This window comes from Vulpes vulpes, chromosome 9, assembly GCF_048418805.1.
Source record: "Vulpes vulpes isolate BD-2025 chromosome 9, VulVul3, whole genome shotgun sequence".
Classification (NCBI taxonomy): Eukaryota; Metazoa; Chordata; class Mammalia; order Carnivora; family Canidae; genus Vulpes; species Vulpes vulpes.
Window position 1 is genome coordinate 27,664,605 of NC_132788.1, and position 13,385 is coordinate 27,677,989.

General features: G+C 51.7%; 1 long non-coding RNA gene across 1 annotated transcript in view; it reads left to right on the forward strand.

The window, feature by feature from the left end:
* Window positions 1–516: 516 nt before the first annotated feature.
* LOC140593850 (uncharacterized) overlaps window positions 517–13,385 on the forward strand; it is a 36,862-nt gene continuing 23,993 nt past the window's right edge. Inside the window, exon 1 of the long non-coding RNA XR_011994187.1 lies at window positions 517–898. This is a non-coding gene — a long non-coding RNA (uncharacterized lncRNA). The remainder of the gene's footprint in view (window positions 899–13,385) is intronic.

Sequence of the window (13,385 nt, forward strand, 5' to 3'; positions counted from 1 at the left end):
AAATGCGTGCTTGTTGCTTTTATTCCTAAAGAAGAAAATGCATCTAAAGTCTGTAACTAGAATTTGGCGGTGAGGAAAAGCTGGTGCGGTTTTAATGGGAGAAAGTGGCCGCCAGGCCGCCTGACCATCGCCTTCGCTTTCCAAATCTGGTTTTCATATTCTCGCTCAGTAATTACCCAAAGCCATAACTGTCTCTGAAATTATTCATTAAAGTCATTTTCAGGGATTCTCACAGGATGACTCTTTTACGTTTATGATCTTCTGAGAGCAATGACATCAGCCTCTGTCTCTTTTCCGCTTTTAATTAATGCGCTGGTCAGAGGAGAGGGGCCCGGCAGCGTCGGTGGGGAGGGGGCGGCCGGGGGAGGCGGGGGTGGAATTCGCTGGCCCCTCTGCTCCCGGTGCGGTCAGCTGAGCTCCGGCGCGCAGACATCCTTTGATTAAGGAGGGTATTTCGGGGAGTGCAGGCTGTGCAGAAGATCACGTCTGTGCCCTGTGGTGCTGTCAGCAGTGACAGATCCCAGATGGGGCCGCTACTGTATGGCAGATTGAGTTTCTCAGCAGAAAACTCACCCTCCCTCCTAAACGTCTTCAAAAACCTTCTCCAGATACTACAGGTCGCTTCGTGTGAAACTGAAAAAGCCCATCACCAAAGTCGGTTTTGCGCGCTTGTGTGTATGTCAGGTCCTCCCCCCCCCCTCCCCCGACACACACACACACCCCGCCGCCTCCTTCCTCTTTTTTTCTCGGCGCTTCCTCCTCCTCTGAGCATCTTCGACCACGCTGGGCGACCCGGCTGCCGAGAGCGCAGACCTGACGGGCCTGCTGGTTCCTGCTCGCGCGGACCCACAGCGCCGCGGCGTCGACACGGCTCCGAGGGGCCCCCGAAGGCAATCCGGTGGGTAGAAGCACGGCTTCGGGTATGTGGGGCAACGTGGAGCACCTCGCGCAGCTGTGGGGACGGGGGAGGGGGGGAGTGGATGGAAGCCAAGGCGGAAGCACAGAGCCCCCGCGCTCCGCTCCGCTTTCCCCTCCCCAGTTTTCCGCAGCGGAGCGCCGTCCCGCGAGCCTGGGCACCTTCGAGGGGCAGCGCTGAGCCTGTGAAGGGGGGGTATGTGGGCAGGGGAGGTCTGCAGGGATCGGGAAGGGGCTGAGGGCGAGCCCCGGGGCCAGCAGGGGCCCAGCCTGGTCCTGGATGGGCGGACGCGGGATGGGGAAAGTCCTGGTTGAGGCCTCAGCCGGGAAGCTGGACCAGGGCATCTCCAAGGTGTGATGCGGCGCAGCGAGACCCGGCTTTTTTGGTGATAAACATCCGTCCCTTCGCGAGTTTCCAGTCTGGGTCCCGAGTTTCGCATCCCTGGGCACACACGGGTTGGAAACTCCGTTGCAAAAACATTTGGACCTATTTTAAACCTTTATTTAAAAAATAAACAAATGCCGCGTGCCCCTGCTTCCTCGAAGGCAACGGAGATCCCTCCCCTCCTCCCTTCCCTTCTGGAGGGTTCCTAGGCGGGCTCCGGGGGAGCAGCAGGGGCCAGGAGAGCCGGGAGGAACGCAGGACGCTGGGATTCTGCTCCAACGTCTAGATCCTACCCATCCTGACCCCCCTTGGTCCTCTTAATTATGGAACTTGGAGCGTTCCCACGGCCCTGGGCCGGGGAGAGGGGGCACGAAAGAGAGACAAGGCAGCAAGGACAAAAACCTAGAGTTTTGTTTTCATTTAAACGTACGTAATTTTTTTTTTCTTTCAAAATACTCGTGCAGTCGCCTCCACCTACTCCCACACCCCCTCCCAGTGAGGGCAGTTTGGAGAGCCTTCATTCGGCTTACAAAAGAGCCTCCAGGGACCCGAGAGAAAAAGCTAAAAATACCGCAGACAGGAGGCCCAAGTCCAGGAGGAGGTAGCCGCCTCCCCCAGCCCTGCCCTGCCCTGCCCCGGAGGGGGGCCGGCTGTCGAGTCCCCTCCGTGGAGCCGCGGGCCGAAGCCCGGGCTTGGCTGGGCGCCCTCCCTGCAGCCGCCGGGCCAAATCCTCCTGGTCTTATGCGTCCTGGGCCGCGTATTTTGTAGCCACGCGGGAGTCACCGGTCCAGTCTCTGGTAAAATGAGATGTTACACTATTTCACGCTTTCCATTCCGCCTCCTCTGGAGACTCGGTTTTAAAGACTTACTTTGAAAAAGAATGTGGGGCTATGGATCCCACTGTATGGCCACAATATTCTGGTCACGCAAGTACCGTCTCCCAGTTTGTAATGACCTATATGGATGGATGTATACAGCTGTTTGCGGTTCTGGGATACAGGCTGATTTGGGAGAAACCTGTGAACTCCTATTATAGCCCTCTTCCGAAAAAAAGAAAAAAAAGAAAAGAAAAGAAAAGAAAAGAAAGAAAAGAAAAGAAAAGAAAAGAGAAAAAAAGAAAAGAAAAGAAAAGAAAAGAAAAGAAAAGAAAAGAAAAATCTAGCAGTTATTTAATCCCCCACAGTTCCCCCTAGGTTATCAGGTAAAACCACAAAACTCTTTATGTAAAAGCAAAACACACACTGAATTTCAAAACTCCCGCTCGCCCCCTTTATAAGGCAGCTTTTATTTTCACGGCCCACGCTGGATGAAAGTGGTTTATTTTGATTTCCCCCCCCCCCTTGTACCCACACGCCTTGTAAAAAGTTCCTGCGCCCCGGCCCGGCCTCCCTCTGATGACCGCAGGGCCTGGCTTCCAGACTGAAGCCCCCGCCGCTCGGTTTTCAAGTCCTCGCCCGCAGCCGCGGTGGAATCGTGACCCCGCCCGAGCGGCGAGCCCCCCGGGGGGACGCCTGGCCGGGCCCGCGCTGGGGCCGGGACCTCCCAAGTGGCGGGCCTGGGAGCCCCGGGCCGCGCGGTCCTCTCCCTCCCTGCCCCCCCTCCCTCCCTCCCCTGCGCATTTTGCTCGTTTTCTTCTGGGTTCCACAGCTCGCCTGCACTATGGCGCAGCACTTCTCTTTCCCACTATTTTTTTTTTTCTTTTTCCTTTTTTGGTTTTTCTCTTGCCCTACGACTCTCGAGCACCTTTTTACCGCTCTCTCCGCGCCTTCACGTTGAAATCCCAGGCCCAGAGAAGCAAAGCGGGGCTTGGTCGGCATCTGGGGGAACGAACCGGGAGCCCCGGGCCCCTGGGCGCCGCGGCGGAGCCGCACCGGGGCGCGCTTCTGCGCAACGTCAGCGCGCTGGGTAATTTACCTTCCCTGGGCGTCTGTCAATATGACTAATTTCCATCGGGGTCAAAATGCCTTTCCCCGGCAGTCCATCTTGGAGCGCTCTCTTAGCAGCAGACCCGGTTAGCTGTTTTGTTTCCAGCCCTAGGAATACAGACCCTTGGGGGCGTCCCTGCCGGGGCAGCTGGAGAGGCGAGAGGAACGTACGCGGTGTCGACTGAAGGCAGTTTTCCTGGAACTACGGATTAGGATGGGGCATCCGGCGTGCCTTTTAGATCGCATTACCGACCTCGTCCTTGACACCAATGCTTTCTCTAGAAACAGGAAATCAAAAAAGAGAAACAATGAATTGTCCCAGTTTTCCTCTGTCGCCTGTAAATCCCTACGGGGCTAACCATCTTCTCCGCATTTCAGGGTGTGATTTAAACGTAGGTTATGCGCGCGTGTCCTGCTAATCTGGCCTAAGACAGACAATATATCATCCGGGCGGTGTGTTACAGTAATTTCGAAACTGCTACGACTTCTAGGTGTGAAATCAGTGCTGTGGATGTAAAGATTCTCCGGGACTCGATAGACGCTAATTATGCTGGTTGCATAACTCCGACTCACTTTTTAAGAAATGCGAAGGAGCCGGCGTGGCTCTGTAGCTGAGGCAGGGCGGTTCCCTGTCCGCAGCGTTCTCTCCTGCCTGCCCAGGGACCCCAGACGTGGTGAGCACTAGCCTTTGAGAGCATTAAGTCGCATCTCTTGGGTGTTGGGGGAGGTAAACTTCTCCAGTCCAGCGGAGAGTAAAAGTCTTCAGACAACCCCTTTCCCTGCCATCTAGGCTCAGGCACTGAGGCCCCAACTAAAAATCTTCCTCCAGTTAAATTTTTTAACAAACCTTTGGGAAAAAAAAAAAACTCGTCTCTCTCCACCCCTCTTCTTAATGGCCTTTAGGCAAGTTAAGTACTTGGACTTGAGGCAATTAGGCACTCCAGTGGAACCCGAAGGAAATAGAAGAACTAAAAAGTCAAAGCAGAAGCCCTAGGAAGCTGCACAGAGGTTGGTCTCAAGTCACCGTCCCTGAATTCTGCCCTGGGGTGGCAAGCACCTCCGCCCCTGACCATACCTCTCACCGTGGCCGGCGTCCCCATGTGCATGCGCGCACACGCACACACACACCCCTCTTACCTTCTCTCTCTCTCCTCTGTTGGTGCATTTATGACCTAATGAAAGTGTATCCTTTAGGGAAAATTTCTGTCTATAAAATGTGAAATATGAAGAACCTGTTTGAATATTCCCACTCCAGGCCAGGCCTGATCTTAAAGGTTTTTTTTAGCATGAACACCTTGACTCCTTCTTGTACTTCCATAATCACTCTGTTATTTTCACTAAATGATGAGAATGGATTCTAAGTCCCTATAGAAGGAAAAAAAAAATGTCTCCCGCCTGAAGAGGCATCTTTATTTGGGGGAAAGGCATGCCTTAGGGAAAAATGATTTCATTTTCTATTCATTGTCATCTTTGGAAAACCCTGGCACCATATGTTCCAAGTTCTGCAAACAGCTGGGGAAACCAAGGGCTCTTTCAAGTCACTTCCTTTTCCTTCCTGCCCCCCCCCCCCACTTTTCCCTAAATGCCACCTTTTGGAGTTTTACAAAACTTGACCAGTTCTTTCTCCTGGTCTGTTTCTTGAAATCTCTCCTGGTTTCCAATTTAAGAGTATCTCCTTGGAAATCACATAGTTAACCATCTGTTTTTGTGGGAAAAGGTGACTGACATTGCGTTTGGGGAGGATTTGTTTATTAACACAAAATTATTCCCCTTGTGGTTTTCTATATACCATACCTTTAAATAAGAGTTTTTAAAAGTCCCTTTCATATTGCAATTTGACCTTCGCCCTGAGACCAATTTAGGTTGTTTACTAGCAGGGACTATGCAACAGGAAAAACTGCAGGAGATGTAAACACTAGTGTCAGCTGAAGAGCTGCATCCCTCAGAAAGGTGGAGTTGTTGGTTTGCATATTTTTTAAAGGGCACAGGAGTTTGAACTTCTAAGTTTTTTTGGCATTCAAGGGCCATCTAATGACCTGGGGGGGGGGGCAGAATTGGGTTGGTTGTGTTAACATCACTAAACGAATTTATACTATCCTCTTTTTTTGACTTAGGCTTAAAACATTGTTTCCTGAGTTGAATTTGCCTAATAAAAACTTTTGCACCTGGTTAAAGCTTGAGGGAAAGGAGCAGAAGTCCTAGGGCAAAGTGTTTAGCCCACCCTCAGAGGAGTGGAAGGATGTGTGTGGAGGGGGAGCCACCGAGGGGCGGCTGTTTCTAGGGAAGGATCTTGTCCTCCTCATACAAAGGAGGAAAATTGTCCATTTTCAAGTGTCTATTAGGAAACGTCAGTCCTTTTTCAGATGTGTTCTAGTTTAACCTTTGTACTTAGGACTGAGCTCCGCCAGTCCTGCAAGTCTGTGTTCCCAGTAAAACCTGATTTAACTGGAGGAATCGATAGCTTTAAACTGACAAATATTCACATCTAGGGATAAGAAAGGAATATTTGAGGAGGAGAAGAGGAGTGTGCATTTTGTCTCACCTAAAGTTTTATATTTCTGCATAAATCTGCATAAAGTATTATTTTCTAGTCATATTTCTAGCTTATGACCAATTAAGCAAAATAGAAAGTCTATGGTATGTTCTAGATCTCCTCTAGATCCTCCTCCCTGAGATATTATGTCTAAATATATTTACATCTAGCATCTCTCATATATACCCTGATCAGATTAATTTCTAATGAATAGGCAGTAATTCTCATGTGTCAGAAACCTACAACATGTACATGGGAATATATCTGTCCAGGTGCTTCTCCCATTGTTCATTTCTTGAACATCCATCCTGAGCTTCTGAATGCATAGAAAAGCAAATAGGAATATAATCTCTATGGATCTAAAATGAGAAAAGTTACTCCATTTGTATCCATTTTGCTGGTCTGGAGGGCTTGACAGTGGGGGGAGATCCCTGGAAGCTTTGAAGAACTTTAAAAGAGACTCGCACCAAATACAATCTGGCCAGGGTGTAAGATGCCTCCTGATTGTAATTAAAAGTATCTGGGAAAAGAGAGGGCACATGCAGAACAAACAATTTCTAAAAGCTCCAAACTGGGTTTTTTTTTTTTTCTCTGTGGTCGAGTCCAAAGAATAAGGAAGCAGGGAAGAAAAGAAGAAAGAAAAGCAAGCAGAAAAAGTGAGGTTATAACATTCTAGAGTTGTGGGAATGTGGCTCATTTTTTGAGGCAAACTCTTTGAAACACAAATTGGAAAGGACTAAATTGTTATGCAGCAAATACGTCATAAATTTCCTCCTCCTATAAGGGAGGTTTTGCCCCATTCTAGCCTGTAGATATTTTGAATGGGTTATACATAAAGGAGAACGGGATTGGGACATACCTATGTACTATAAAACGACAGATAAACTTGGCAATATCGTAAGTAAGCGTATGTAGACTCTAGAGACCTTGAATATTTTGCCCTTTACAAGGCAATGAAAGATAAAGATAAAAGCCGGAGTTGATTGCTCCCTATACAGAGCAGGGGGTACCTTCAGTTATATTGTTGCAGTTCTCAGAGAGGCTCAAAGAGGTCTTGCTGGCTGGCAGTGACTGACCTTGACCATCTTCTATCTAGGAGTCAGATGTGGATGGAGAAGAGGACACCTCTCCACCTCTCGTAGGAAAAGTACCATGCACAGAGCCCCCTGTCAGGGATGGAGTCAGTTCTGCTATCTAGGGTGTTCTGTGACTTCCCGGTACCTGGCTAGAACTGTAGTCACTAAATTGGTTCAAGCCCACATGCTCCTCCTCACCACGCCTTCCCCTGTCCTTGTAAATGGGGTTGGAAGCATCTTCAGCTTTTTTATAAACTACAATCATTACTGTGTGTGTGTGTGTTCAGGGAGAGAACTGCTAAGCATATAAATGCTAAAAGTTTCTTTTACTTCAGGCTTCCCTGCCTCTCTCTCATAATAAAACTAGATGCAGTAATAACAAGAAAAGCTCACTGCTAATTCCCTTTATCTCCTTTGAGCAGATTCTTGCCAGTCCCTCTTAAGGACCTACTGCCAGGTTTTAGTCTTAGTGGCTTTCAGATCGCCCACTGTGTTCAGCTGATGCCCTTGTCAGACCAGAGGGCACTAGGTTTGGTAAAAAGTACCCCAAACCCTCTGCCCCCTGAAGCCCTGGAACTGTTCATCAGACTGGAAGCCAAAGACCCCCATAACTCTAATTAGTGCGTGCATATGTTGGCCAGCCTCTTGGCTGGTTTTACGGGGTTTCTCTGGTGGTGCATGAATTGTCCGGGTCAGATGAGGATTAGGGTTCCTAATGAATCATAAGTGTACTTGGATGGTGGCTGTGTTCAGGAGACCTAGGTCAGGAGACCTAAGATAGGAGATGTAGGAGACCTAGGTTCAGGAGACCTATCCCTGGTGCTCTCTTTCTTCGCCAGGAGAGAAAGACTGGTTTGGGAGGAACTAGACAAGGAGGACACTGTTAGAAGTTTAAAATGTCCTTTTCATCTGCATCTTGTCACAGAAGATTTACTAGTTATACACACACGCACACACATCATTCAGAAGTAAGAAGGAACGTTTTTTCTTGAAAGTATTGAATTTAAGACTGGAAATAGGCCTTTAGAGTTCATCTGTTCTAACCATTTCTTTCCAGATGAGAAGACTCAGGCCCAAAGATGCTCCTGCTACGCAGCCAGCATGTGCCACTAATTAGTGAAACTGGGAGTGGTGAGTTCCTCTCCTCTGGTTAGATAGTTATTTCCAGGGATCTCTTGTTTAAGATAAAGGCGTAAAGAAGGAGGTCGCGGTAAGAACCATTTTTAAGAAAAGAAAAAATGATGTAGAGGATCAGGCAAGAGGAGAGGTAGCCAGAGAAATGACAGGCTGGGGATGGGTTACTTGAGCAGGCCTATCTCCATCATTTCCTGAAAGTCTTTACTCGACTCCAAGACAATTATTAAAGGCTGATGTTTTCACAACACAGATACTTTTCGTCTGTGTGTGTTTAAACCAGTCCAGGAGAATAGATTTTTTTCTCTTGGGGAAAGGGAATGGTGTTTTTTAAAAGGGAAGCAGCTCTCATCAAAAGGCCTCGTGGATCTGGTGACAACACCGACACGCGCTTCGCTTGGAGCCTGGAAACTGTCAGGCGGTGGAGGCGGGGTGGGGGACGCCAGCACTGCGGAGTCTCAAGGTGAGCGCTCGGGTGGGGTGGGGCTGGGGGGAGGGGGCCTACGCCGGACCAGGGGTAGGGGTGGGGGGCTGGGGGGGCGCGGCCCCACGCCGTCTCCGGTACCTTTCTGGAGCTCGGGGCCGGCTGCGTCCCTGGAGAAAGGCTGAGGCTCGGCTGCGGAACTGGCGGCGGTTCACAGGGAATCTCTGAGGGAGGAAGGTTGGTACATCCCCGCGACTGAGAAGGATGAAATGCGGGAGAAGAGATGGGGGGGCGGGGGCAGAGAGATTGGATGCTCAGGAAACGGGGCTTCTGGATCTCTGCAGGGAAACAGGGTCCACTCGTAGTGTGGCCGGATCCAGTCCGCTGTCGGGGCTGAAGCTCGCGCTTGGGCAGGACGCGCCCCTGGACGCCCGGTGGGGATCCACCAAGGTGGCTCTGAGTTTTGCACAACCTCACGCTTTCAAAAAAGGGTGCTTCCTTTAAATATAATTATTTTGGCGCGAGTCTCGGTGGGATCTGAAGTCGAAGGCTCCCCCAGCCTTCGGCTGTCTTTTCTTACTCCCCGGAAACAGAACTGAACAAAATTAAGTCAGCCAAGGAAACTAAATAACAGCCCCCACAGGCCATCCCACAACATAGCTGGGGGAGCAATATTCTGGCTTCAGCGCTCAGGTTCGAAATCCGAATAAAAGGAGCCAGCTCTTGGATTACACCCCGGGGACAGCACTTTAATGTAAATGTAAAATATGCTTGTAATAATCACTTGCGAGCCCTGAAGCAGCTCTAGAATCTCTGTTTAATTATGGGGGCATGAGAGGAGAATTACCAGCTAATTAAATCCAATCCTATTTGTAATTCTCCCTCCGCTGCTGCCGACTTTAAAATGCGAAATTGCTTTTTAAACGTGCCTGCGTATGAATTTCTTAACACACGTGAAAACTGAAGGAGAAGCATGGGGGTAAGGGGCGGGGGAGACAGAAAGGAAGCAGGCGGAGACAGCAGGCGGCTGGGCCGCAGCAACCGGGTACCACGAGGACTCTCCACCCGCCCGGCCCGCGCTCTGCGTTTAGCCACGAACGAAGCCATTTCCTGTCTTCGCAGAGGTTTCGACCTCCACTGTCCCGGAGTAGGATTTCTCTCGGCTCATGGCCGTCGCCCCAAGGAAAGCCCCGGAGCGCGGAGGAGGCCCCCCGACCGGTGCGCCCCCCGTGGCCCGTGCGCCCCCCGAGTCCCGTGCGCCCCCCCCCCCCGCCCCGTGCGCCCCGGACCCCGTGCGCCCCCCGTGGCCCGTGCGCGCCCCACCCCCAGCCCTGTGCGCCCCGCGGCCTCGCACGGCCCAGGAGCGGGTTCCGGCCGACCCCGGGGAGCGGCGCGGGGAGGAAGTGAGCTCACGGGGGAAAGCAGGAAAGAGAGGCTGGGGCCGGCCGCCGCCAGGCCCGAGGCACAGCGCTGCGGCGCGCGGAGCCGGGGCGGGAGGAGGAGTCCGCGCGAGTCGGGTCCGACCGCCGGCGCCCGCGGAGCAGGCCGGGGGCCAAGGCTGGCTCTTCCAAGCTCTGGGGCCGCGGGCCACCACTCCGCGTGGAGCCACGCCTCCTGCCCTTCCCGCTCCCTGGAGGAGGAGGTTCAGGCCTCCTGGACAGAAACCTGAGGCTGGAGATTTAGGGCTCTTTGCAGGCGGACGAGCCCCCTGCCCCCCCCCAGTCCCTCCCGCGGCGGGAGCCTCTGCCTCCGTCTGCCCTGCGCTCTTCCACATCCCCCCTCCCCACCTAACCTCTTCTTTCATCAGCGCCCCTCTCAAAATCACGTCCTGGAACTCTGATTTACGATTCGAACGTCGCCTGATTTCATGAGAAAACCAGGGTGACCTCGGCCACCCATCCTTGACTACGCGGCAGTACTGGGGAATTAGAATAATATTCCGGGGGTCTGTTCCAAATGGGGTACCGTCGGCAGCCAACTACACGGTCACCCAACTGCTCCGAGGCAGCCTGGTCTGGGGAAACGTTCCCAAGGGGAGCCGGGCCACCTCTCCCGGCAGCAGGCCCTGAATGCAGAAAATAGGAGCCTGCAGCTACCCGCGTTTCCAAACTGACGGTGCGCCCAACAAATGCGGTGGCACCTGTTCCCAGGGGAGGCATAGGCTCCTCGGCCTCCCGAACGCGAGCGCGCTCCTCCAGCCGGGCCCGCCCTGCCAGCCGAGTCGTTACTTGGTGGTAGTGGAGAGGGTTCTGATCTGAAGACACCTGGCGACCGGCCAGAGCCCGACTCCGGGCGGAGTGGGAGCTGAGAGGTCGTTTTACGCTGTCCTGGAGAGACCCTGGTCCCAGGCCTTCTTTGGTGCCTTCCTGGAGGGCCCTGCCATCGCCCCAGGACAAGTCGCTTGGGCACCAACCTACAGCGGGGCACGGCCGGTGGTCTGTCTCCCCCTATTGCCGGTCTGTGGTTTGGGCGTCCTGCAATTAGGGATCGCTGAGGCCTGGGAGGTAGGAGAGTCTGAACCCCTCTGTGTGCCGGGGTCGAGGAGTGTTGTCAGACTCCGAGGAGGGGTCCTTGTCTTCTGGACCCAGTTGGGAGACGCTTGCCAGGCTTGTGCCTCCTCGATCTGTGACCGATCCATTAGAGAAATTTCCATCAACTAGGACCTTTCCATTTCACATCCGCTCATACCCCCTGCAGAAAGCACTCGCATACCTCTTGTCATCTTTATGCAGTGAGTTAATAGGTTGTTTCATAAAATCAGTAAAAAAAAATTTTTTTTAATTAAAAAAAGGTAAAAAGTCAGTCTTTATCGGTACCTTTAGTAGGGAGGTAGTGAAGTTCCAAGAGGCTGCCTAGCGTCGACCTCCTTGGCCAAGACCGGAGAGCCTACAAGGCTTTACTGGAGTTTCTCCCCAGTGCTGCCAGCTTAGCCCCCAGTACCCCCACCTCTTCCGTAGTAAGTAGTCTTTGTGTTCACCGCCCCCTCGTTGGGTCCTTAATTCCATCAGTGGTCCCAGGCCAGTAGCAGCGCCTCCTAGTGCCAGACGGGAGGCAGCAGGGACTCTGAGCTTCCCAGGCCAGGCGGTGGAGGGGGCCTCGCTGCCTGCTTTGGAAACTTTCCATTTTCCCACACTATTTCACATTCATATTACTTTTCACACCCTGTTAGGCAGTAATAGCACTGAACCTACTGAATACTTCCATGCACCAAGCCAGCTCTCCCACTACAGCTCCAGATCATTCATCCACCTCCTGGTGATGGGAATGAACATTGCTCTCTAGTCCTGTGGGGGTAGTTGGCTTCTCTTCTCTCTGGAATCTACATCCACACTGTAGTAAGGTGGTGCTGGTGGTGGCCACTGGTTGAGGGTCCTCAGGTGTGGCGGGGGTGGTTGGAGCAGGTGGTGGAGATTTGGGGACTCTTTTGGCTTTTTGTCATTTTATGAGGCTAGATTGGCAATTTTTAAAGAACAAGGCCTGCCTGTCGGCCTTAAGCAAGGAGTAAAGCCTGGCCTACATCATAAGCACCAGCTCTTGGCTTTGGGTTCTGGAGCGCCAATCCCAATGGTAGCACTTGGGCATTAACGGATTCTGAGACAGCAAATCACCATGCTTCCCCCACCCCCTCTGGCAGCCATGGAGCAGCTCTGAGAATCTGGGGGCTGCTCCATACATCTGGGCCTCGGGTGGGGGTGGAGTGGGGGCAATTAAATTAGACCCCTGTGCCCAGTCAGGTTTAATGATCTCTGGGGAGGAGAGGACAAAGTAGCAAGGCTGCTGTGGGAAAGCCACCCTTCTCTGTATCAAGAATTACTTGCCCTTTGGCTGTCAAATGAACTTGAGTCACTCACACGTGGACCTAAACAGCAAGATATTTTAAGAGTCCAGTTAAAACAGACTGGGCCCAATTTGGTGTACTAGGCACTGCAGTCCTGGCACTTGCCTAAGCTTGGGCCTAGGCTCCTTGAAGATGCTGTGAAGGTGAGGAGGGGCTGAGAGCTCCCCACCACAACAATACTGGGCCTGGTGGCCATGGGGCTTAACCTGAGAAGTCAGGGAAGTTAAGGGTGGTCCTCTGCTGCTCTTCCAAGACTTCTCCTCAGTTCTTCCATCAAGAAAAGAGGAATAGGGGCACCTGGCTGGCTCAGTTCATAGAGCATGTGATTCTTGATCTCCAAGTAGTAAGTTCAAGTCCCACCTTGGGTCTAGAGCCTACTTAATAATTTTTTTTTTAATAAAGAGAAGTAAAATCTGCCTTCCCCTACTTCCAGAACAAAGGAGAAAGAACTACTTTTAATGAGAGCCTATTAAGTGTCAAGCATTTTACAGGCTCTATAATGTTTAATCTTCACAAACCATAAGGGAAGTTTTTCCAAACCTTGTGTGCCTGCAAGGAAACTGAGGTGCAGAGAGGGGAGACCTGAGCAGAGCCATAGGTCTGTGCATCCAGACTGAACTCCAGGCTTCCTTACGACCATGCTCTTCTAGCAATGTCCTGAGAGTTGATGACACACCAAAAGATCCTGCAGCCTGGGTGAGGTCTCTTGTTGACCTTTAAGAGAGAGATGCTCTGCCTTCCATGAGCCTCTAACATATATTCCTAGAGAGTGATTTAACTGGTAGAAAATCTGGTTCTAAGGACTTGAAGCTTTGAACACCATTTTAAGCTGCAGCACCTTTGTACCTATTCCTCCAAAATATTCACGAGAAAATCAAAGTTACCAGGAATCTCTTACTCAACCAGAGAAGCCCAGAGTCTGCCACACACATGTCCCTTACTGTCACTTTTCTTGTCCCATCACTCCAGGGTTGAGAAGATTTAAACTCACTGGACCTCAGTGTATGTTCATACCACTAACATCTAAACTTCAGCCTGGGGCTTTGAAGCCTGGGGAACCCAAGGAAGGAATTAACTTGGTTCCTAACTTCCAAATGCCACTTCAGACCTTCCTCCACTTGTCAGGACCAGAGTTTGTCGACTGAGCAAAAGAGA